The sequence below is a fragment of the Chelonoidis abingdonii genome, chromosome 4 (assembly GCF_003597395.2).
Source record: "Chelonoidis abingdonii isolate Lonesome George chromosome 4, CheloAbing_2.0, whole genome shotgun sequence".
Lineage (NCBI taxonomy): Eukaryota > Metazoa > Chordata > Testudines > Testudinidae > Chelonoidis > Chelonoidis abingdonii.
This window is the reverse complement of record NC_133772.1, coordinates 56,455,295-56,478,431: the sequence shown is the minus strand read 5'-3', so window position 1 is coordinate 56,478,431 and position 23,137 is coordinate 56,455,295.

Sequence of the window (23,137 nt, the reverse complement as noted above, 5' to 3'; positions counted from 1 at the left end):
CCAGTGTAGCCAAGCCCTTAGACACCTGGACCCCTGACACTCCATCACGGTCCAGTGCAAAAGAGATGACCACCCTTCCAGGCCCTACAATTTATCCATTCATGTGGCTTGTAAATTCCAGGAATTATTTCACTTCACCGGCTGATGTTGATTGGATAATGTGAAGACATTGATGCAGGGGGTCTCTCTCCACTTTGGGAACTCCAGCAATAAAATCAATGCTATTATACTAAGCACGGTTTAAAGTGCCCCCACTAAGTAGGACGATACTTGAAAGAACTAGGAGCACATACACCAGTTTGGATAAAATAATAATGTCTCATTTTCCTCTCTCTGTCTCCTCCCAAGTCTCCAACCTTTGGCCAAAACTCAAAGTAAGCCTTTCAGAATGTTCTAAACAATTGGTACAACTGTTTTTCTTACAAGTGTTTTTAATTCTTAAATTCCTCTAACACTTTCTAGTTCTTGTCTGAAGCAGAAGTGCTAAAATCCTTCATGAAAGGCCAGTCTTGCAAGATTTCCAGGATAACTGGAAGCAGGGAGAACTGGAAGGTCTATTTTTACAAGATTTCCAGCCCAACTTTAAGAATCCAGCTTCTGGAAGTTCATTCAGCACTAGTGATAATGGTGGTCAGTCTGGGGCTGCTTGTTCAGAGCATTACTGATGAGCTCCTTCCATTGTGAAACAAAACACATAGGTACAAGATGCAGTAATTTAAACACCACCATCATTTCTGTTTCTATGGCAACATATGTCTTGCAGCTTTCTCAGTTAATAAGCAAGTTAATCAGTCGTAATCACAGTCTTGTTATCTGTGCATCCTTCCCTTAGCCCACTATAAAATATTTTATTCTCATGTCTTTCGTATTTTGAGACTCTACAGATAGAACTACTATTTGCCCTTTACTCTTGATACCCATTTGTTTGACTTTTGAGTTGGTCGACTTCTTCGTGGTTACCAGTGGCAGTTCATTAAACTCTCATTTTTCTGGTTATATAAAAGCTACACAACTCCATACCCCACCACTCATCTGATTCTGTCCATCAACATCACAATCCTTTCTAATAGCTCTGCTGTCACAGATCTCTTCTGGGACAATTCTTCCCATTCAGACTTTTTTGTGCCTTCATTCTATACTTGGGTGCATACACTGAGGACTCAGTTTTCAATTCTTTATCTGCTTTTGGTCTGTGTATTTTATGCAATTTTCCGTTCCCCTATACTCAGGCATGTCCTCTGGAGAATACCTGCTCAAATATTCATGCTCCTTTCAATTTAGCTAAAAGTCACCTGACATTAAATAAATGTTTCTTACCCAAATGTGCTCCAGGAGTCCATGAAAGCAATACACTCATCTGTACACTGTTAGTATGAAAATGTAGGCAAATTTATTTATTGTAATTTGTCTGGCTCTTATATTTGATAACATGTAAAGAGATCTTTTTTCCTGTTATTTTCATGTCTAATGGGTATTTTTCTTCACAAAGTCTTCAAATCCCTTTGACCTTCTATTTCTAATTACATTATTTCCTACATGAGTGACCATAGCAGACTTTTAATAAACCTATCTGTCCAGTCCCTTCAAAGAAAATACTGAGGGATGGGAGTTCTAATTAGAGCTAGTTTCAAAACTTTTAAACATGCAAGCTACCAAAATTGCCCTTGCTGGCACTTTCAGTTCCAAATGAAGACTGCTATACTTCTATTGACCCACAGAACTTCTAGTATCATTCTGGCCCGCCAAGATCCTTCCTGTATCTATCATGAGGACAGGTGTAATTTCTTGCCATGTCATTAAGGATCAGGTTTTCAAAGGAGCCTAAAGGAGTTAGGTACCACTGATCACCAAATTCACATGTACTTATCAAGTCATGCAGATGCATTCTTACCAAGCCTCTTGCAGTAATTTATGATGCTTTTCTTTGCAGGAATACCAAGGGAAGACAGCACTGGACACAACCCCTGCCTTTGTCCTGAAGTTGATCTCCTGGTGGGCAGCAAGATTCAAGTAGAACCTCATTGTGCCAGCCACAGTGCATCCTGTCCATACGACAAAACTTAAACCCATACTTGGGGAAAGGTTTGTTTCTAATAAATCTACCACTTTTTAGTTATTATTCTCTTGCCCTCTTTCTTCTTTTTTCCCTCCAGAATCCAAAGCAGGCTAGAACTAGAAAAATACATTAATGATGTAGCAACTCTGCTATATGTGTACAGTGCTTAGTGCAATGGGGCCCCAATCTAAGTGTCACTGTAATATACATTTAAATAATCCACATCACTTATACAGCACTTTACCTTTTCAAAGCACCATACCAACCTTCATTAAGTAATTCATCTTCACGCACCCCTGCGAGGTAGATCAACAGAGGAAACAGAAATACAGAGAGGCTAAGTGCGTCACTAGCAGAGCTAGGATTAGAACCCAGATGTTCCTGATTCCCAATCTTGTGCTCCAGACAATAAAAACTATCACACAATAAAAACTGTTGTGACACGGTGGCTGGCATATGAGTGAGACTGGTGCTAGGGTTTGTGGGGCTCATGAGAGACTGTTTCCAGAGGTTCCATAGTATATATTACTGTATGTGTGGTACAGAAGGATGGAGCCTGCTTGGCTCCTCTCTCTAGTTCGGGGAGGCAAACTTTTTGGCCCAAGGGCCACATATGATTATGGAAATTGTATGGTGGGCCATGAATGCTCATGAAATTGGAGGTTGGGGTTCAGGAGGGGGTGCAGACTCAGGAGTAGTGCCAGAAATGAGGAGTTCAGGGTGCTGGAGGGGGCTCTGGGCTGGGAAGGAGGTTGGGGTACAGGTGGGGAGAGGTGAAGGCTCCGGCTGGCAGTGCGGGCTCTGGGGTGCAGGAGGGTGGGACCGAGGAGTTCGGAGTGCGGGAGGGGGATCAGGGGGTTGGGACGCTGGAGGGGGTCAGATGTGCAGCCTCCGGGCGGCGCTTACCTCAAGCAGTTCCTGGAAGCAGCGGCATGTCCCTGCTCTGGCTCCTATGTGGAGGTGCGGCCAGGCATGCACTGTCTCATCCACAGGCGTCACCCCGAAGCTCCCACTGGCTGCGGTTGCCAGCCAATGGGAGCTGCAGGGGTGGCACTTGGAGCAGGGGCAGTGCTTGGGGCAGGGGCAGTGTGCAGTGCCCCCTGGCTGCACCTACACATAGGAGCTGGAGGGGGGACATGCTGCTGCTTCTGAGAGCCGGGCGGAGCCTCGGCACACATGGAGTGGGGCAAGCTCTGGATCCCATGCCCCAGCAGGAGCTCAAGGGCTGGATGTGGCCCTCAGGCTGTAGTTTTCCCACCCTTTCTCTAGTTCATCAGAATGGCCTCTGTGACTGTAATGTCCATATCACAACTTTACCAAGACTTCCTAACTCTTCAGTGAAGGCCACTATCAATACAAAGCGGATGTTTCCTCAACAGGCCACATCCTCTGTCCTCTCTCTGTGACACATTTAGAGCACCAGTCATTGTTTTCAGAAATGTTCTGGTGCTAACTAGACAAAATGTTCCACTCCTTGATGAATTTGCGCGAGGCCAGTAGTCAGATCTCTCTTACAAGAGTGGTATCACATCTTAATAAATTGCTTAATGTTTCCTTTGCCTTGGGAAATTTGATTAATGACACTGAAACAACACGTCTGGTCATCCACTGAAGCAATCAGTCACTCCAGTAATGACATATAGTTTCAAAGGCAATACCCAGTGGCATAGAGCCTGTGCACAAAAGGTCAATGATGTCAACCAGCTTGATAGAAGTCAGGTGCTGCGGGACACAGTGGGGGTTATGAGGCTTCTAGTTCGGTTGTGTATTGTCAAATCAGCAGGGAGAGCTTGGCGAAGCATTCTTACAAGCAGTGATGAGGCTTCCCCTCCCAAACTGTATCAGCATCTAAAGTAAAACCCATTTACCTTTAGAAGAGGAAGTCAGCTTTTCAGAGATGGACTTTACAGGTGTGTGTAACACATTAGTGAGTGTGGTTACAGGTCCACATCTGTGCCCAATCAGCAGAGGACAGGATCTCTTACTGGCCCACCTAGAGAGCCTTAGCTCTCTAACTCAAGCTGTCGGAGTGGTAGGACACCTAAATTTATGCCTTCCAGAAAGACTCTTTAAACAGTACTCCATTGCTTTGCCTACTAGTTCCCCAGCAGACCAGACTTCTGACTGAATGCAACAAGTCATGCAGTCTGTCAAAGCATCAAGAGAAGGCATGTGGTTTCCTCCTAATGAAAAGAGCTCATCTCCAAACTGTAAATTGCCACGTATTCACAGGGGCGAAAGGAAATGCAGGCATGTTATTTACCAGGCTGCACGTGGCAATGGACTGTATTGGTAAGGGATGCAAGGAGAGTATGGGCCACGATGCAAACTGCAGACACACACACAACTAAAATTAATCAATTTAAAGTTTTATTGGGGATAGTTACAAGGGGTAGGGGAGCAGCGTATGATTAGCTAATAGAGTTAATAAAACTTAAAACACACAATGACTAAAATATCTATTAACAATATTTATAAACAAAGATGCAGCATTTAGTACTAATTGATACTTACAAATACAAACCAACGCATAACGACCGGCAAACGTAGAAACCCTGTTTGAAACACGTGAGCTGAGAGAGAGGCTTCGAGGTGATCAGGCTCGGTTACGGGTGTACACAGGATACACAGGATTCGTTTTTCTTTCTCCTCTCCCTGCCTGCACATGGCAGGCCGGCCTAAAGTACCTACTATGACATCATAGAAGTGTCATAGGGGACAGGTCCCAAAACCTGTGTGTGTTCGTTTCTGATTGGCACAAGCAAAGTTTATACCAAGTAGGGGAGCAGGTGCCTAAAAGTCTGGCTTCGCCCCCAAAGGGTGAGGAAATGCATATTGTTTTAGAATGCATTCAACACTGAATGACAAAAGAAGAGGCCAGGGCAATACTGGTATGGGCAAGTTCTACAGGATGCAGACAGGAACTCATCTTAACACAAACCTCTGCCTCTGAGACCCTCAACCAGCCCTAAACAGCAAATATCTCTCCAGTTTGAAAGAAGTCAAATGGATAGGTCAGGACCTCTCATCCCATTCAGTTGTGATAGGTACATTCTTGAAAGTGACCAGGTAAGCTTCAGGGTTCTTCTGGTTCCCTTTAGACTTATTGGCAACACATGCAGCAGCTGCTTCTGGGTTCTTCTGCTGCTGTTGCTATTGGGCTGCAGCTTGGGCTTAGTGCAGTTGCTGCAGCTGTTTCTGTTCCTTAATAAGTCACAGCAAGGTCTGCTACTGTTGTTTCTGCTGTTCCAGCATCCATTTCAGGACTTCTTCCACTTTTCTTCTTGGTGCAGAGGATGTTCAATCCCACTCCGGATCCCACATCCCACCCTACTGCCAACAGAATCTGCACACATTGTATATTGTCCAAACTTACCCCCTTCTTGGAATCTCAATTAACTGGTAATTCTAACAACCACCGAAGAGAAAAATCCAAAAAACAAAAACAAACTATAAACACCCTTCAACCTTGGATGTTGCTCAGTTTCTCTGCAGGACTTCCTTGGCTCAGCCCTGGTTCCTTTTTCCCCAGACAGCCATTCCAATCATCTTATGTCCTGACTGGAGTGAACAATGGGACTTACCAGAATAACTCAATAGTAATTACTCTGCATCTTTTTACAGGGTTCTAGCACTTGACCTTAGGATGACTTATATCCTATGCAGGATTCTAGAACCTGACAATCTGTTACGGTGCATGTGTGTCTGCTCCCTCATCTACCTGCTAGTCTGGCCCTTTGTCTAGGCTTTAACAGTTATGATTTATCTATATCTCCATTTCTTCTCCACTTTAGGTGCCTTTGACATAACTTTAAAAGTACATGCATCCAACGAAGTGGGTATTCGCCCACGAAAGCTCATGCTCCAATACGTCTGTTAGTCTATAAGGTGCCACAGGACTCTTTTCTGCTTTTACAGATCCAGACTAACACAGCTGTGATACTTGACATTAAAACGACACAAATTCCTCTGTAATGTACCATAGAAAATGACAAGAGAAAGATGAGAAAATGTACTGTAAGGCTACGTCTACATGATGAGCTAGAGTCTCACGTCCTGTACACATACTCACGCTACTCAGCATGGAATTTTTGTAAAACTGTATTTTTAGATTTCAAGCTGAGTAAAGTGCTGACAAAACAAGTGAACCCTTCTGTTACCTTGTACTCTCCAACTTTTATGACTTAGAGCTGCAGTTCAATGGTGGGAACTACCATGGAGGGATAGACATTGTTCTGGAAGGTACTTTTATGTGAGGCACAATTAAAGCTTTATTAACTTCTTCTTGGACACTTATGCTGTGCCTTCACTGCAAGCTAGGGGTGCGACTCCCAGCTCATGTACACATACCTGCGCTAGTTCAATGACAGCTAGTGTGAGTATAAATAGTAGCATAGCTATGGTAGCACAGGCAGTGGTGGCACAGCTTAGCCATACCAATTACAAACCCTCCTGAACCTTGTGAGTACAGGAGTCTCAGAACTGGGCCAACTGACTTGGGCTCACAGTGTTGGGCTAAAAGAGCAGTGAAGATGTTTGGGCTTGGACTGGAGCCTGGGCTCTGAGACGCTCTTCCCCCGGTCAGGTTTCAGAGCCTGGACTCCAGCTTGAGCTCAAACATCTATACTGCTATTTTTAGCCCTGCAGTGTTAGACCTGCGACCTGGTGGCCTCTGGGACTTGCTGCTGTGGGAGATAGATAGATATAGCAGTGTGGATGTACCCAGAGAAAATAATTAAAGAAATTATACAATAGTTTACCAAATAGATGTTTTATATCTCCCTCTCTGTCTCCATCTTTCTTCTGTGCTTCCCTCAATACATGGAATACCCTCCCAAAGCCTGCACAGCAAGCCACCACCTTCTCTTTATTCCATTTCCTCCTCAAAGCCTACAAAGAGTGAATTAATTAACCAATAAAAATGATGCATCCGCCAAAATATACACATTCCATACCCGAGTAAATGCATGATCTCATTAGTGTAACCTTTGTCTTTTCTAACTCCATTTCCTGTATTATTTATTACTCTAGTTGTTTCATCACATATAGAATTAGCTCTCAAAATTTCTGAGCCCTTTCACTATATTTGTTCTGAAAAGTCACTCATGCATTTTTAAAAACTAAGAATGAGAATTAATAATGTCACATGTCTATGTGCAACAACTGTCAACTGGGTTGTCAACAGGGATGTACCTTGGACCTCGAGAGCTGCCTCTATGGCTTGAGCTAAAGAGCTAATCCTTTACCTGACATGGGTAGCACATACCCATCCTTTGTAGGCCCAGCACAGAGAAGGGACAAGAAACACACATTGAACAGTGGCTTATGTATGCTCACTTGTACAAATGTTAAATGTTCATAGTATTCCATTTCCATAAGACCTATCCAGACAGATTTTGTATTCTCATTTTTGGGAGCCATTCTGAGTAAGAAAAGGCACCTTCGTCTTGTGAGATGGTAAATCTGAAAAAATCTATGACAGATCAGCAAGACAAAGTCATAATTTGGCATTAAGACAGAATGGAAAAGAGCAGGTTTTGCCTAGGGAGAAGGATATAAAGTTATTTAGCGTTCTTCAGGCTAAGAGTAATCATTTTTTATGCCTCTCTTTAAGCCAACAGACAAAATAGCCATTTGAGGAGCCAGTACCAATCACTTCCAGAAAGTTCCAATATTTACTTTTGTCAGCATTAGTTGAAGGATATTTGAGAGATAATAGATCAGGAGGGTCTACCCTAGTTAATCCATGATACCCTCTGAACAGTCAAAAAGAAGACAAGGTAGATGGGAGATGATTAGTTTGTGAGAGAACTTTAGAAAGCAAGAATATGGAGATGAGAACGTGTTATTTATTTACAAGCATTCTGTCCAGGCCAGGTTCTCTCAGGAACCTTGAATCATACACAGAAACACTGAAATAAATAAAATTACGAAGGACTAGTATAAATATTGCAGATTCTTCCTAATTTCAGCCTGGCTAGTCATCACCACTCCTTTTTTAATATGGTTTCTAAGTAAGCAGACCCACCTACAACAGTAGCTTAAAAACACCCAGAAAAATGACATGAGGCAATCTGAACAATTCGATACCCAAGTCCTAAATCATGGTGACCTCATAGTTTTATTACTCTTATTACAACGTCTGGGTACACTTTACATACTTTTGAGGATTATATTTTGAATTCCTGATCTAAACAGGGAGCATATACCAGCTATCCAGAAAGGATCAGCTGCAGGGGAATACTTGCCAAGAGACTAAATGCCAGAGGTTTTCCAGAAACCTACAGTGAGGAGAAAGGCTAACAAAAAAGGTGCTTTAAGAATGATCTAAAAGCAGCCAGGCTTGAGCTCAGGTATACTTCCAGGTACAGTAAAATCTCGAGGGTCCTGACCATGCCTTGCCCCTGGCTCCTGTAATATCATGGTGGAGGAAGAAACAAGAAGCATAAAGAGACTCATGCATTTACAACAGATGTAAGAGTTCTCAGGAAGGTAACCCTGAAGCATCCTAACCAACACATTACAGTCCTCTGTAGAAACTGGAGGACTCAGAGCTCTAACTTTCCACAGGCTGCATTTTAGGACAGATAGCTGAAAGTTTCCTGCCAAATGCAAATGCCATGATTGAGCACAGAGTTCATCTTTATAGCAGTATAAACTCCATAGTGCTCAACTATGTACCCTAGATCCGAAGCAGGCAGGATTGCCCATGCTGCCATAGCTTCACTGCTATTGTTACTAGAGCTAGGATATATATACATGTGCTGCAATCACACTTCCCAATTGCAGTGTAGACATAAGCAAAGTGTGGTTACTGCACCTTTGGGGTGGGACTTTCAAAAGTGTTCAGAATTGACTTAACTGCTTCTATTGAACTCAGAACTCCTATTGACTTCATTGAGTACAGTGGACCTCTCTGAGATACAAAAGAGAGACATCTGGGATGATCCTGAGCCCATAAAACTGGACAACTGGCAGAGTGTTCTGGTCACACTTAAAGAAGTGCTGGGACAGCTACTCAAACAAAAAGGGAGAGGTGGCAGCCCTATCACTGGGAGCTGAGTTGTTGAGCATTTTTGAAAACTTTCTAGGCTGCAGAGTGCAAAACTAAGACTGGAGACTGAACCCAAGAGAGAAGTGGTGCTGAATGACACTTGGAAATAAGGATTCTCTCATTGTGCCAACTTGATCCATTCTTGTTGTTACTTTATTTTCCTTCTTATTGTAATTCTGATCCCATTAGAGTCACTATTGTTAATTAAAAGGCATTTTGGGCTTTTGGAAGACATAACAACCAGTACCAGGCATTTCACCAGGAAATGAACTGGCAGCCAGCGCAGAATGTGGACTCCTCAAAAGGTCCATAGCTGATGAAAAGGAGACACAGAGCTGAGTATCACCAGCACAATGGCACTGCAATTCATAGCACCTCACACAATCTCAACCAGTGGCTTTAGCTAGACATTGGCCAAAAAGATGAGAGGACTGAATCCTCAGGAACAAGAACTCTCTGTGAGAAAAAGTAGTTATTCCACACAGCCTGTAACGGGTTGGATCACAGTAACCCCCTTGGGAACTGCCAATCGATGTGCCAAGACTACTTCTGCCCTTGCTTTCCCTGACAGCTCAGGACTCCAGCACCCTGTCTTGCTGAGACAGACACACCAGTCTGCTCCAACACAGACCCAGGGTCTGAATCACATGCCCAGAGCTGCAGACTTAACCTGAAAGCAGCTTACAGAAGTGTTCCTGTCTTTAACACACAGATGCCCAACTCCCAATGGGGTCCAAACCCCAAATAAATCCATTTTACCCTGTATAAAGCTTATCCAGCATAAACTCATAAATTGTTCACCCTCTATAACACTGATAGAGAGGTATGCACAGCTGTCCCCCCCCCCCAGGTATTAATACATACTCTGGGTTAATTAATAAGTGATAAGTGATTTTATTAAATATAGAAAGTAGAGTTTAAGTGGTTCCAAGTAGTGACAGACAGAACAAAGTGAATTACCAAGTGAAATAAAATTTAAGCCTAATACAGTAATAAAACTGAATACAGATAAAATCTCACCCTCAGAGATGTTTCAATAAGTTTCTATCACAGACTGGATGCCTTCCTAGTCTGGGCAAAATTCTTTCCCCTGGTACAGCCCTTATTCCAGCTCAGGCGGTAGCTAGGGGATTTCTCATGATGGCTCCTCCCTTTGTTCTGTTCCACTCACTTATATTTCTTTTGCACAGGTGGGAATCCTTTGTCCCTCTCTGGGTTCCCACTTCCTCCTTCTCAATGGAAAAGCACTGGGATAAAGATGGATTCCAGTTCAGGTGACATGATCACGTCACTGTAAGACTTCATTACATACTTGCCACCACACACGTATACAGGGAGACTTACAAGTAAAACAGAGCCAATTGCAGTCAGTTATCCTGGTTGATGGGAGCAATCAAGAATCCAAACCACCAATAATGGCCTACACTTTGCATAATTACATAGGCCCTCAATAGTTTCAGAGAGATTATAAGCTTTGTAATTATACCTTACAAGAGACCTTTTGCATGAAGCATATTTCAGTTACATTATATTCAAACTTATTAGCATATTTCCATAAAATCATATAGAGTGCAATGTCGCACAGCCCCCTGTGATCGCTTTGAAAAGTACAGATAAATTCATCTTAAAACCACTCCGTCCAAACTGCTGTAATTGAATCAGTAGCATCTCATGTCCAGCTGTTTCGAAGGTGGCTGATAACCCTAGTAGATGATCATCTGAACTTAATCTATTGACCTGAGGAGATAGCTTAAAATTAAGATTATGATTTTGTGTGATACCCAGATAGGCATCTGAGTGTTTGGAGTCCACAGAACCAGACTTATGCAAGTAGCAATCACTTACTTTCTGACAAAACTAGGAAAATGCGGCCCAGAGAAAAAGATTATCAGGCAGTTGCAAAAGGGTCCAGAAGAGAACAACAAACATGATAAAAGGTTTAGAAAGGAAGATTAAAGGGGGGACCTGATAACAGTCTTCAATTATGTAAAGGGGTGTTACAAAAAAGACTATGATCAATTGTTCTCCATGTCCACTGAAGGTAGGACAAGAAGTAATGGGATTAATTGCAGCTTGGGAGATTTGGATTAGATATTAGGAAAAACTGTCTAACTATAAGCGTAGTTAAGCACTCGAATAAGCTTCCAGGGTCGGTTGTGGAATCCCCATCACTGGAGGTTTTAAGAACAGGTTAGAGAGGGATGGTCTAGTTTCCTTGGTCCTGCCTCAGCACAGGGGGCTGGTATAAATAATTTCTCAAAGTTCTTTCCTGCTTCTCTGAAATTGTTGTGATTATATTTAGAGATGAGTGATCAGTAAATTATTCTATTCATTTATTATTCATATCAATTATTCCAGTAACATTTCCTATTCTATTAATTATTTGAGACCTAGTCAAAGCAGAGAGCTGTTAGAAGCCCTTTGGAGTTTGACTGGGTTTGTTTTCCACTGAAAATGATGAAGCCAACTGAACAGTTCTTCATGCAAAAGAAAATACAAAAATTGAATGCATTTGCTAAGGAAATAAACAAAATCGTGCCATCTACCCATCTCTTCTACCATCCACCCATCCCTCCTATTCCTGTACTCTTAGCTCCCCCATTCTTTTCAGGATGGAAGGACCTGCTGCCAAATTGCCAGTGAAGAATGAAGCAGCGGTAGTAGAGCAGCAGATCACAAACACAGCTTTTTCTTCTTCCTGCCACTTGCAGTGCTTGTACTCACCAGATGGTGCCTGTTGCCGAAGTGCCACCAAAAACCCGGAGCAGCTCGTGGGGCCCCTGCAGGGCCCGGGGCAAATTGCCCCACTTGCCCCCCACCCCCGGGCAGCCCTGCTCATCACAGAATTTCTTTTCAATCCCTCCCCCTCGACCCCCTCTTTGACTGGCTGTGTAAGGGCTGCATGTCTTACCTGTTCCTGCAAGCCCTAGGAGCACAGGGACTGCTTTCTCCTGCAGAACTTCAAAAAGAGGACAGGAGTGGACAAGGAGGAGGCAGGTCTTTGCCCCCACAGAAAAAGGCCAGTGCATCAAGGTGAGAAATCTACTCCTACTGGCTGGGAAGAGATTGCATTGCTCAACCCTCATGTGGCAGGAGCATGAGAGACTGAGAGTGAGAAGTCTACTCTACCCTTTTGCAGTGTCGACAGCTCTTAGAATTTATCGGAACTAACACATGCTTGGCCCCTCATATAGGAAGTCCTGTAATTATATGAAAACTTCTAGCCAACACATGATTTTTTGGGGTAGCAAAATCAGAGGCAGAGAAAAAAAAACCCACTCAAACATGTAGCCCTGGGTAATGTGCACTAACCTACAAAAACAGAGCCCCACAGGTATGTTGTTAATTTAGCTATGCTGTCTATAACACAAGACAACAATCTGCTCCCAGAGCCAGGAATAGAAACTAAGAATCTTGAGGCCCAGCATTTCAGTGCTGTCTCACAAATACTTGTATAACTTATAGAGGATGCTTTTGTTCTCCATCATACCAGCTACCCATAACTGAAGCGGATAAGGTCTGTGCTGCGGCTCTGAAGATTGTGGGTTCAAACACTGATGATGATCCCTGTGTGTGTTAAAAAAAGCATATATAGATAGAGATAAAAGTGTAAGTATTCTGGAGTAATTATAGTGCAAAATCTTGTATTTAGAAGTAAATTTTGATACTATGTTCATATTTTACTGTTGCATTTTGATTATTTGTATTTGGCTAATGGCACGTGTCTCTTCATGACCTGAGTGTGGCAGACTGAGGCTGTGCTTGAGACAGAGCAATGTGTGAGAGATTTTCCTGTATGTCTAGGAATGTAATACTCTGCCTGTGTAAACTCCACAAAGGCCAGAACTTGTATTAGTAAACTTCATAGATTTTTAAGCCCAGAAGGGTCCACTATAATCACTTAGTCTGACCTCATACATAACACAGGCCATAGAACTTCACTTTCCAGGAGGCAGCCTTCATTCTCAAAGATGAAATGTTAGTATTTGTGGGAGGCTGGATGCCTCGGGCATTGCTAATGAGCTATGAGCCTTTAATCCGTAAATCACCAGTAAGAATCCTACCCAACTCAGCAGGGATTAAAAATTGTGGCAGTGGTTTTCAAACCTTTGTACTGGTGACCCCTTTCACATTGCAAGCCTCTACGTGAGACCCCCCTTATAAATTAAAATACTTTTTTTATATATTTAACACAATTATAAATGCTAGAGGCAAAGCAGGGTTCGAGGTGGAGGCTGACAGCTCATGACCCCCCATGTAATAACCTCACGATTCCCTGCGGGGTCCTGACCCCTAGTTTGACAACCCATGCTCTAATGGATGGATATTCAGTAATCCCTATAGGAAATGACTTTGAGACCCAGCTCTAGCTCCCATTCAGAAACTTGTATGCTTTACACTAGATTGTAAGCTTTAGGGTAGGGCTATTTTACAACATGGTTGTACAGTGCTTAGTCCAATGGGGCTCCAATTTTGGCTGGATCCTCTAGTGAGGGCTCTGACAGTGGGTGCCAAAACTGCAGCACTCACTATAAATTTGCAGGAGTTGGCAACAATAAGTCTGTCACATGCACGTCACAAATGGGCAAGGGAGTTCAGAAAACAGCCCAAAAATATGATTTAATCTTTTTCAGAAAGCCTATGATTTTTTTAAGACATTTTTGCCTTTTATTTATAACAAACCAGGGCTTTTTGCTTGTCCTTCTGACACTGAAGAAACTCTCACAGAAACACATTTAGCTTGCTATTTTCTGACACTATTAAATGATCTGATTCATGATTTTGGGATTTCTGGAGTTGGCGATCTGCATTAGGAGTATATTGAGTGCTTCTCCAGGAGATGTGGGACTCCACAGTGCCTCTTAGGTAGTGCTAAGAACGGCCATACTGGCTCACACCAAAAGTCCATCTAGCCCAGTATCCTGTCTTCTGACAGTGGCCAGTGCCAGGTGCCCCTGAGGGAATGAACAGAACAGGTAATCATCAAGTGATTCATCCCCTGTCGCTCATTCCCAGCTTCTGACAAGCAGAGGCTAGGGAGACCATCCCTGCCCATCCTGACTAATAGCCATTGATGGACCTATTCTCCATGAATTTATCTAGATTTTTTTTCTTTTGCTAAGAATTAAAAGCCACAATCTATCCCCATCTGTTTGCCACTTGTAATTAAATGGACCTTCATGACTTTAGTTTTTCTTTCTACTATATCTTGCACACAACTTATTGGCTTTGAAATTAAATTGTCAAAAGACATTTTTGCCTTTCATTTATAATAAACCAGGACTTTTTGCTTGTTTGTTTGTTTATTTTCCAGACCAAAGGATATGGGACTGAAGACTCATGTTAGAAAATGTTAAACTACTGGCAGGCATTCCTGACATTGAGGACTCTCGCAGAAGCACATTCTGCTCTATTTTCTCATGTTATAAAACATACTTTAACTTCTAAACAGAAGATTTAAAGCATGCTTGCAACTGGAACATTTGGCACTGTTTTTGCAAGTGTGTGGTCCACTGGAATTCTTTGTGACAAAAGATCTCAGCTTCCTGCATTGATCTCTTACAAACACATAAGCTTCCTTCAGGCAGGATAGCTACTTTATTTATGGATAAGTAGTTAATATTACAGGAAGCTATAAAGTGGGTGCGGAGGGAGAGAATTCAGAGCATATTAAAGTAACAACATATTCTAAAGCAGTTTGATAGAAATTTCATCACAGGGTTCTTTAAATTCATTTAAAATGCCCTCTGCTTTGGATATTATTCAGAAGTGGAAAATTTGTAATCATGGGGTAAAAGTGTTTTTTATTATGGCACCAAGGCATTGGCATAACTACATAATAACACAGATGACCTTTCCCATGCCATTTCTAGATACATCATTCATGGGCATGTTTTCTGAATTCAGCAAACTGCTGAAAACCTCTGTAAATTTATCTGAGTTCATTAATTTGGCCCTTTTGATGGTCTGGCTAGAGCTGGAGCAAAGTGATACCATAGGCATGAAAGTAGACTTGATTAGACTATGCCCCACATATATAACTGATAAACTAATCATGTTCCAAGCATGAAATTCAGAGCCGGCATCAGGATATGCACCAACTATTTTAAGAGTTTGCCTGGAACGTAAATAGGCTTATGCTGACCCTCTGCACATGGTGAATTTCAACCTAAATATTTTGAACCCTAAATTCTGGTTTACACCATTGTAAACCTGAAGTAATTCCACTGACCCCATTGGAGTTATGCTGGAATAAAGTCCATTTACCTGATGTAGTAGAAAGAGAGAGCCTGAAGCATGGGCCTGGTTCAAGGCCTGAGGCCTGAACCAAAGTCAGCAAAAGTTATGCTATGAGCAACAGCCAGGCCCTGTCAAAAGCAATTGCTTGCCTGCAAGTCAGTGTCCAGTACACGAACTTGGCACCAGTAGCATTGCTAAAACACACTGACTATGTAAACACATTCCAGCAGGACAGCATAAGAACACCTGAACCTAGTACACAATAAAATGGTTTGACAAAAGTGATGAATAGTAATATTTTGTCTGAAACATCAGGAGTGAAAGTACAACAAGTGGTGAATAGGAATGTTTTGTCTAAAATATCAGGGGGAAAGTATAAGTGGAGGTAACAAACATGTCATGAAATGCATAAGGTGAAATATAAGTTGTTTATCCCAGATTGTTTGTCTCAGTGTAGGGGGAAAGTCCCACCACTGACTGAGCTGTGTTCATTGCCATGGGTATACATGTGTTAGTGTACCTGTAACCACTGAGCCAGGACATTAGCACCATGCTTTATCGGCAATAAACCTGGCCGTCTGCCTTCGCTACTAAACCAAGTCTTGTGTTTAAATAACATGCCAGTCATGCTGGAAGAATGACGCTGGTGAGAAAACCTTTTTGAACAAAGCACTCTCTAGCTGTAGTTTTAGTCTTAGGGCCAGTCTACACTTAAAATGCTTCATCAGCGCTGCTGCACCGATGTAGCTGCACTGCTGTAGCGCTTCAGTGAAGACATTCCTATGCTGACAGGAGAGAGCTCTCCCACAAACATAGTGCTATTTACATGGGGGATGAGGTCAGTATAAGTACGTTGCTCAGGGGTGTGGATTTTTCACATCCATGAGCAATGTAGTTATACCAATATAGGTCTGTAGTGTAGATCAGACCTCAGAAGCATATTTTTACTTTTGTTTGTAAGCATTTCTGTCCTTATTCCTCATACTTGGTATCACATAAACCTATATCCTTCTGTTAATAAACCTGTTTTACTATCATCGTAAACAAACTCAGTGTTTTGACTGAAATAGAGGCTTTATCAACTCCAGTTAAGAAAAAAAGTCACTGTGTACAGTCTTTTAAAGGAGCAGCAAACTCAATACGGTTTTGTGGGTGCTACAGCGAGAGGAGCTGAGAACTGCAGAGAGAGACATCTCTTAGGAACTTGGGATTCACTGATTGTTACCTGCTCGACTGGAAGAGTCCGGCTGAGTTTGCTGGCAAGGCAGTCAAGTGGGTGTGTTACTGTTAGGGAACTGATGCACAGGTTAATAGCAGCAAAGCTTTCACTTGTTGAGGCTGAGAGAGGTAACACAGTGGGTCATAGTTCTGGGAACCCCAGCAGACTGTCACACGTTATGCTTTGCTTGGAATAGTATCTTTCCATTCTCTCCACAGAATAACGTTATCTATAAAGTTTTAGATACTTTATTTTGGGAAGATGGAGAGGAGGAATATACCACAAAGGACTTCATTTAAAATAGGTGTTAAAATACCAGCTAAGCCCAGATATGTTCACAAGCAATACAAGCCAACTGGAACTTCTAAATGTCAGTGCAACATGGGAGACAATATCAGCCCAAACCCCTTTGTAACAAGTCCATGACTGTGTGCACAGTGCTAAAATGTCATCCGATTAAAAGCTCACCCAAGTCCAGTAATGTCACTCAGCATTTCTGTGGATCGTTATATCTGAGGATCACAAAGTGCCTTACAAACATTAATTAATTAAGGCTCTTGCCTATCACAGAAATGCAGTAACCAGTGGGGTGGAAACATAACAGCTGTTTAATCATGCAAACCAACACTACACAACAGTTTAGAGCAGAGAGTGAAGAAAAATACCACAGCCACCTGAAACTGCAAGAACAATGAAATTACCTAGATTGGAATTTGGCCAGAACATCAGGATAAAAACCTTCCTTTCCCTTATAAACTTTTTAACTACCACAGGTGGAACCAGTAGCTTGGCTTTATCCCAAACATGGATCTTTTGATAGCATATTTCATGCTGTGTAATTGGTTCAGTAAGGGAAGGCAGTCCTCATCTGCAGTCACCAGCATCACTTCCTTCAGCACTTCTCTGTCCTGTGGTAGTCTAATAACTAATCTGCCCTGACCCTGCTTAGTCTGAGAGAGTCAGTGGGAACAAGGCTAAAGGATGTGCTCTAGATCACCCTAGGCCAGATACCCTAAACCTGCTAGCCCCTGGCATCACCAGAAAACTCGGCTGATCCCCCACTCTGCTGCAATTTTCTGCCTCTCTGTTGCTCAACATTTTATCCTGTTTGTTGCTTACTCATCCTGAATCCATAGTCACTATCAGACCAAACTAACCTGATCTCTACCGCTCCTAGATTTATCTCAAATGTTGGGGTGTCATTAGGGTCTCCTTTCTTAAACTACCCACTAAAATAACCCACTCTCTCCTGTTCCCAAACCAACTCATGGTGAGCAGCAAATCTCATGGATTCTAACCCAATATAGAGCTATTTTCAGCGTATTGTTGTTATTATTAGTCAAAAGATTAAACCATTATTCCTCTATTTTTAATTCATTTGGCAGCATTATCTGTACCCATCATGAACTACAAAGGGCACAGGTTTGATTGGTGAGGTACAGATGCCAAGCTGAGATATTTTACAGTGGCAGCATCTGGTTTCTACTTAAGAGACAGTTGTGTTAGCAGCTTTAGAGCTGCCTTTGGGTCTGTTATGTGGTGAGGCTGCAGATGGATGGTCTAAGCTGCCGCATCCTCCTTGATCGTTTTCATTTGACTCACCCTGAATTCTGCAACATTTGTTCTTTATTATTGTTTGCCTGAAAATTAAGTTGTTTATTCAGTTTTCTTTCCTTCTAACTACATGGTTCAAAAATATCATATGTATTCAGACATACCCACTCCCCTGACCTGCATCCAACATAAGTTATATATATTGGACTAATCTGCCCTGTAAATGGAAGTCACAGTAAGTACATAATTCAGTACTGAAACAACTAAGATGGTCTGAGACGATACTAGAAGTGTCAAGGACAGCACTAAAAACCAGAAGCTCATCAACTTGCAACAAGTGTTTAAAGCAAATTCAAGTCTCCAAATCAGGATTAGCTTTTATGCCAGATAAGAAAATCACAGTTATTAAAATGTTTTAGAAGAAGAGAGCTATCTGTCAAACTTTTACATGAAGTAACAAAAAACACTAAACAACAATAAAAAGCTAGAATAGCACTAGTTAATGGGAGAAGCAGGACTACAAAAGATTTTTCCTGTTCCTGGGTGGAAAAGTGCACAGGGAAAATGGAAGTAAGAGGTGTGAATGGAGGTAGAGAATTAACAAAGAACTCTGACATTTCAAGGACCACAAGAGGAAAAGACAATTTGAGATTCTGATCTGTCAGCACTGATATAACTAGAGCAGACCTGTTGGCTAATGGGTATCATCATCCTGCTGGGACAGGTGATCAGTTGCCTTGAACCATCTTTTTTTTTTTTTAAGTAAACTGTATAGCAATGTTAATATGAAGGCCCTTAGACACTCCTTTAATACAAATAATAAGAAAAAGTATAGTACTGAGCTAGTTGGAAACAGCATAGCTCAGAATGGATCACAAAGGAGCTCAATACATCTCAATACCTGGCACATGTCAGACAGTCTGGTTTACTAGTTCCTTGTCACAGGGTGTCTGGCCCTTTAAGGGGAAATGGGTCTCAGCCTCAGCTGTATCACCACCAATTCTTCTCCCCAGATAGAGAAAATGAAGATGCCCATGTGATTCAGGTAAGCCTGTGGGTAAAGCAGAAGCCTGAGCCAGAGGACCTGTAGAGAGCAGGAAGGTTTTTGCAGGAGTGCTGAGGTAGCCCAGTGAAGAAAGGACTGAGATGTTATAACCTAACATTCACTCTGTGGAGGAAGGTTGGAAGGCCTCGCCCAGCAGAGATGTCTTGGAGGACAGGGCTATTGTCATGAAGATTTTGTTTGTTGAAAGACTTTGCTAGCTTGCCTGGAACAGGCAGATCACAATTTAAAAGGACCAAGGAGAAGCACAGTACAACCCCTGGAAGGAAGGCTGTGTACTCCTTTAACTAAAAGGGAGGTTTGGGGCCTGGAGGGTCACTGGAAATGGTGTGAAAGACTCTATGAATTAGACCCCAAAAGGAGCATTTTCTTTTAAATACTTTAGGTTGTGGTAAGTTACTGGATGAATCGGGAAGAAACTGAGGGGGATGCCTGCAGGCCACCCTTTGTCACAAGAGCAAATGAGTGAGTACACACCCACACACACACACAGAGCAAAGAGTATTTAAAGTGCACTAAAATGTTGTGGGTGTGATGCTCTAGTGCTAGTGGAATAGGCAGACATCAACAGCAAGCTAAAACTGGCCTCTCCAAGGAAAACAGGAAACCGAGAATGTTCCAAAGACTGAACTAGAGAATTTTTCATACATCACTAAGGCACTTTTGTCCATGTGAAACTGCTGAATAATGTGCTTACTAGTGAGTCCAGTGGATCAGGAGTTCTCTTATGAGAGAGGGCAGGCAGAAATTCACAATAAAAGGAAGCTTATGGACAAATTTAGTTTGGCCCTTGACACAGTGACCAACAGTAACATTCTTTTCATGTAAAAGCAGCAGAGAATCCTGTGGCACCTTATAGACTAACAGACGTTTTGGAGCGTGAGCTTTCGTGGGTGAATATCCACTTCGTCAGACGCAGGTAGTGGAAATTTCCAGGGGTAGGTATATATATGCTAGCAACCAAGCTAGAGATAACGAGGTTAGTTCAATCAGGGAGGATGGGCCCCTGTCTATTGGCAGTAGAGGTGTGAAAACAGGGAGAGAAACTGGTGCTGTAATTGCAAGCCATTCAACAGTCTTTTGTTTTAGCCAAAGCTGATGGTGTCAAATGCTGCAGATGACTGAAAGCTCAGCATTTCTCTTTGAAGTCTGGTCCCTGAAGTTTTTTATGCTCAGATGGCACCTTAAGGTCTGCTATAGGTGTGCCAGGAGTTGAAGTGCTTCTCGACTACAGGTTTGTGTATATTGCCATGTCTGATATACTGATTTGTGTACTTACCTTTTCCGTAGTTGACTGTCGAGTTTGGCCGATGTACATAGCAGAGGGCAAATTGCTGGCAATATAAGGCGTATATTAACATTGTAGACGGCAGGTGATGAACCAAGTGATAGTATGGGCTGATCTGTAGGTCCAGCGATGTGTCGCGGTGTTAGATATGGGCAGAGTTGCATCGAGGTTTGTTGCATGGATTGGTTCCTGAAGCAGAGTTATATTGGGTACGGTGTGCATTGCTTGGTGAGATTACGTTTCAGGTTGGCAGGTTGTCTGTGGGCAAGGATGGCCGCCACCAAAAGCTGTGGAAAGTGTGGAACCATTGTCCAGGAGGAGGTTGTAGATCCCTGATGAAGCGTTGAGGGTTAGCTGGGCTGTATGTGATGGACAGTGGAGTCCTGTTGGTTTCTTTCTGGGTTGTGTCTTGCAGTAAGAAGGCTTCTGGTACACGTCCTGGCTCTTTGATTCTGTTTCCTAATTTCCTCGTGCGGGATTGTAGTATTTGAGATAAGCTTGGATGGAGATTTGTGTGTTTGGTCTCTGTCTTAGGGTTTTTAAGAGCCCCCAGAAAAAATGCGGTTTTTACCCTCAGTGTTTGGCCTGTTTTTTAGACACAAGGAAATTCATGTGATGTGCCCGGGATGGAAGCTGGAGGCATGAAGGTAGGCATAGCGGTCGGTAGTTTTCGATATAGGTGGTGTTAAGGTGACCATCACTTATTTGCACCGTGGTGTCTAGAAAGTGGACCTTCCGTGGAGATGTGTCCAGGCGAGGTTGATGGTGGGGTGGAAGTTGTTGAAATCGTGGTGGAATTTTCTAGAGTCTCCTTCCCATGGTCAGAATGAATGAAGATGTCATCAATGTAGCGTAGAGAGAAGGGGCGTGAGTGAGACAAGAGCTGAGGAAGCGTTGTTCCAGGTCAGCCATAAAATTTGGCATATTGTGGGCCATGCGGGTGCCCATAGCAGTGCCATATACTGGATATATATTGTCATCCAGACTTGAAAATAGTTGGTGTGAAGTATAAAGGCACAGAGCTCAGCAGCCAGTTGTGCTGTGGCATCATCAGGGATACTGTTCCTGACAGCTGTATAACAAAAACCTGTAGGAGAGCACTTCAACCTCCTCTGGCCACACTATAGCAACCCTTAAGGTGGCCATCCTTGCAAGCAAAAAAAACTTCAGGACCAGACTTCAAAAAGAGAAACTGCTGAGCTTCAGTTCATCTGCAGATTTGACACCATTCAGCTCTGGACTAAACAAAGACTGTGAATGGCTTGCCAATTACAGAACCAGTTTCTCCTCCTTGGTTTTCACACCTCTACTGAGAAACAGGGCCCCATCCTCCCTTGATTGAACTAACCTCGTATCTCTAGCTTGGTTGCTAGCATATATACTACCTACCCCTGGAAATTTCCACTACCTGCGTCTGACGAAGTGGGTATTCACCCATGAAAGCTCACGCTCCAAAACGTCTGTTAGTCTATAAGGTGCCACAGGATTCTCTGCTGCTTTTACAGATCCAGACTAACACGGCTACCCCTCTGATTCTTTTCATGTTGTCTTTCACACAAAATCACTCAGTGTGGTTTGGATGATTATTTCTAATCTAAAAATTTTTCATGAATCTCTAAAATTTTTCTATTGTTTCCAGAGATGGGGTCTAGACTAATATGAAGCCTGAGCTACTCTGAAAGCAAGAGTGAGAGAATCACCATATGAGTTGCCCCCTTTGGGGGGTATCTCAGTCCCTTTTGACAAATGGGCTCAGGCGGTCTTCCTGCTCACGTCCTTGCCGGTGTTACTTCATCAGTGGCTGGTCTGGGGACCGGGGACCACCCTCTACCCTGTGTCCCAGCCCAGGGACCCTCTCATTAGCAGCCCAGGTGCAACCTTCCCCACACCTCAGTGCTTTTTCCCTGAGCTTTGCCTACCTCTCTGGCTCTCCCCTTCTCTGGGCATGGCAAGCCACATCACACTCCCTCTTCTCAGGGAGTGACTGGAAACTCCCTCCCTCCCACCCCTTCTGTTGCCAGTTTCCTGACTTATATAGGTCCTGCCTCTTCCTGCCCAGTGGAGCCTGTTCTACTTAAATCCCTGTTCCCTGGCTCCTTCTCCAGGTGCATCCTGGGCAGTGAATTGGCCCACTCAGCTATCTTAACCCTGCCAGGCTGTGTGCAGGGTGAACTCCCCATCACAGGACAAATGTTTACAATGGGCTGTGACATTATCTGATTACAAAATAACCGTGTAGACCATAGTTGCAATCACTGTTAAATATTTGCAGCAAATCTTGTGCAACAGTTGTCGATGGAGGTGTCTATGAAAAGATTATAATTTGCTGGTTATAATTTTGCTAGCTGAATGCACGTGTCACTTTTGTATTTGAAGTTGTAAGTACTGGCACTATACCTGGATTTCAAATGTTTATTCCTTGGGTAATGCCACAAGGTAACACTCAGCACATCTTGGAGGAACCGTTCAAATTAAACGGTTCATGAAGAAACGCTTGGTTGACAATAGACCATGGAAGATGCCCATCTACACTGAGTGGCCTGTCATGTAAACATGCTGTCTGGAGTGTAGGTAATGGCTTCATGCAATGCAATGAGGGAAATTGGGCATGAACAAGTGACTGGCCCATGTCTCTCCAAACTCCATCTTGTTGCTGTAATTTT